General features: G+C 40.0%; 1 pseudogene; it reads right to left on the reverse strand.

The window, feature by feature from the left end:
- Positions 1-1,248: 1,248 nt before the first annotated feature.
- LOC114080525 (olfactory receptor 2H1-like) lies at positions 1,249-2,174 on the reverse strand (annotated as a pseudogene).
- Positions 2,175-4,006: the final 1,832 nt, after the last annotated feature.

The raw sequence follows: 4,006 nt of genomic DNA on the forward strand, positions 1-4,006 counted from the left end.
GGATGTAGTTCAGTGGTAAACTGACCCTGGGTTAAGGGGCAAAGTCACTAAGTTTTGGAGGGAATTTGTTATGTAGCAATAGATGGTTAGATGGTTTCCTGCTTTTGCTGTTATGAATAAATGTGCTATGAATTTTTATGTACAAATCTTTTGTGATCATATATTCTCATTTTGTGGGGTAAATACCCATGAGTAGACTTTGTGGATCATATGGTAGCAATTATCACAATTTTGTGATTGTAAAGTGATGTCTCATTTTAAATTTTTTATTAAAAAATTTTGTGTGACTTTGGTGTATAACATGATATATATATGATATATATGTATAATGCATATATATATATATAATTACTATTCAGTTGACATCTGGTTATCTGATAGGAACAAAAGCCTCATGGAAGCATCCTGTTAAGCATCATATAGCCAATATGATGATTTCCTTATCTTTCTGGGCTTCTTGGTAGAGAAGAGAGGAAATATTGTAATTAAAATACAGTAATATGTTATTAAACAATGGAAATATGTTTGGAAAAAGGAATTGTTACATGTTTTCATCATTGTGTGAACATCTTAAAGTTTACTTATACAAAGTAAGTGACTCCCACAAAACTAGCAGATAAAATCGTGCATTACCAGCATATATGTTGGTAATTGAGCAAAACATCATTATGCAGCACATTATTGTGGCAAGTTTCCTCCTAATATTCCAGTATTATTATAATCTGATGAAAACTGTTATTGGTGATTATAGTATGGCAGTAGTTGTGCACATTAGATTGATAGCTATATTTTGGTTTTAAAAACAATACGTATATGAGGTGTTGGATTTGGTTGAGTTTTAGTTTCTCTTCCCTGTGGCTGTTACTTGAAGGATAAAAGAAGAAAGGGAATGCAGAATGTGGTAGCCTATCTTCTTATACTCCATGGGAAGTAAAAGGCATCTTTCTAAGTCTCAGGTCAGCCATGGCTCCAGTATTTCCTTGTATGGACTTCTTGTGAGCAACATAAGAGAGGAAATATTAAGCATTGACAGACAGGATCATATCTGAATTTAAGATGTTTTATGAAGATATACATCTTCTCTTAACTGGACCTCCATCTCTCTCTGTGATACCACATGGCCACACTGACCCTCTGCATCAGTTTGGGTGCATGGCTTGGGGAACTCAGCATTTTTACAAATCATGAAGAGACTCATCAAAGAGTCTCATAAAGAGAACTCATGAAAGTATTTGAAGCAGATCTTCCTCAGCTCTCCCTGGAATTGCCTTCCTCCCCCAGCAACCTTCTGAATGCCCTCTATACCTCCTCAGGGTGTGTATGAATGGATTAAGTGAAGGAGTGCCCACTGCATAGAATAGGCCAAAGAACTTGCCCCTCCTTTGGGCATAGAGATTTTGGGGCTGAAGGTAGACAGCAATGACTGAGTTGTAGAAATAGTGACAGTCATGAGATGGGAAGAGCAGGTCCCTAAAGCTCTTTTCCATGCTTGGGCAAAGTTACTCATCAGCACTTCCCTTGCAATAGCAGTGTAAGAGACAAGGTTGAGGCTGAGAGGAACCACCACAAAGATGACAGTGGACATAGCTAATTGGATTTCATTGTAGGTGGTATCTCCACAGGATAGTCTAGAGAAGGAACTTCACACAAAAAGTCATCTACTGCCGGTGGGGACAGAAGGGCAGGAGGAGAGTGGTTTGTATCTGGACTATGGATTGGGCCAGACCCAAAACCCAGTCCACAGCTGCCAGCTGCCAGCACAGGCAGGGGTGGATGATGGTGGCATAGTGGAAGGGCTGGCAGTCAGCCATATAGTGGTCAAAGGCCATCACTGTCAGGAGGATGCACTCAGTTGTTCCCAGGGACATGAAGATGAACAGCTAGATAAAGCAGCTCAGACCAGGATGGCCTTCTTGGGGCCTCAGAGATTGACCAGCATCTCGGGGATATAATTTGTGGTGAAGCAGAGGTCCAAGAAAAAAAGAGGCTGGAGAGGAAAGTATACTTTGGGGAGTGGAGCCTGTGGCCCAGCACTAACAGCAGGATGATGAGTGTGTTGCTCACCAGGTTGAGGAGGTAGGAAGTTAAGAACCCATAAAGAGAATCCTTTCTAGCCCTGGGTGGTTAGAGAAGCCCAGAAGGAGGAATCCCACTGGGGAGCTTTGGTTGAGCATGGCTTGTTCCTGTTCAGAACTGGAAGGATGAGATGAATGAGCTCCATCCTGTTTTGTAAAAAGTCAACTCAGATGCTTGTCAGGCCACATTAAGTGGACATTTCTCCCCTCCTTCTCTCCTAGGCTCCAATTCCCAGGTACATCACTATCCAGCACCTCTGTTACTTTGATCTTCCTGGTCAAGCTTTGTCTAGTGGGAGGACGGAAAGCAGCAATATGGTAGACAATGGATGGAGTCCCACTCTGGTGCCTCTGACTTCCTGGTTGAACACAAAGGCAACTGACGTATAACATGTGTTAATTACTCTTCATTAATTCTGCAGTAACTTATTGAGCATATATCTTCTTCTGAATACTGTGGTCATTCTGTACATCCAGAAAGAATTAGCAAAAAAAAAAAAAATTTGTTGTTTGTGTATGCAGATTTAGCAATAAAATTTTATCTTTTTGGTCTGGAGATTTTACCCAGGGATACTTCATCACTGAACTAAATCCTGAGCCCTTTTTTTATTCTAAGTTGCTGAGGTTCTTGATATATATATATATATATATATATATATATATATATATATACACACACACACACACACACACACACACACACATATTTTTCAAATTTTATTTGTTTTTCTACATGGCAGTAGAGTTTATTTTGACATATATACACACACGGAGTATAACTTATTCTAACTTGGATCCCATTCTTGTTTCAATTTTTTATTTTTTCTTTTTAATTATACATGAGAGTAGAATGTGTTTTGACATACTATACATGCATAGAGTATAACTTCCCACTCTTGTGGTTGTACATGATGTGGAGTTTCACTGGGCATGTGTTTGTATATGAACATAGGAAAGTCATGTTCGATTCATTCTACTGTCTTTCCTATTCCACTTCCCACTCCCTTCCTTTCATCTTGCTATATTTCTAAGGATGGCCTTGAACTTGAAGTCTTTCTCTCTCAGCCTCTCAAGTCACTGAGATTACAGGTGTGTCTTAAGATGCTTTGCCAGATTTAACAAAACTTCAAGGTCAAAAATCCCAGACTACAGAATGTTTAAATTTAATTTTTCTTTCCCTAAGGCAAAACCATTTTCCCAAGGAAATGATACAGCCATAATTTTGTCGATTGTTTAAGGCAAGGGACTACAGCTCTGCTTGTGTTTCTGCTTGGTCATCCAAGAACCAGTGTAGCTGGTATGGTGGTAAATGGCATGTAATTTCAGCTCTTTGGAAGGCTTAGGGAGGAGGTTCAGAAGCTGGAGGACAGTTTAGGCAACCTAGTGAGACACTGTCTCAAAATCAAATAAAAAGGGCTGGGAATATAGCTCAGTGGTTAAGCATGCGTGGGTTAAATCCCTGGACACATGCACACATGGGCGGGTGCATCCATATCCACATACACACATGGAGCACCCCCACTGTGTAGCAGTCCTTGAACACTTCATAATGATACTCTTGGTTTTAAGAGTTAGCATGCCTGCAGGCCTAGTATGAGGCAATGTGAAAGAAATGATTGCATCCCTGTGGGGGCTTCACACTCATTGAGACCTACCTTGAAGGAATCAAATAGGAACATGGGAAAGGCTGGAGATTTCATTGTGCAATGACTAAAATGTAGAGGATTCATGACAAAACTACCATGTTCCTTATAAAACAATTGCTGACAAATCTGCAAAGCAGCATCACCACTATTGGTCACCAAGCCTTTTCCTTGTACCATAATGCATGTTTGTACGTGCAGTGGAGCCAACCAGAGGCAGAATATATGTATTAAGGAAGAGAGGTTTTGCACTCTATATAATGATAATGTATACACAGCAGATCAGCT

Source organism: Marmota flaviventris, chromosome 6 (assembly GCF_047511675.1).
Source record: "Marmota flaviventris isolate mMarFla1 chromosome 6, mMarFla1.hap1, whole genome shotgun sequence".
NCBI classification, from domain to species: domain Eukaryota; kingdom Metazoa; phylum Chordata; class Mammalia; order Rodentia; family Sciuridae; genus Marmota; species Marmota flaviventris.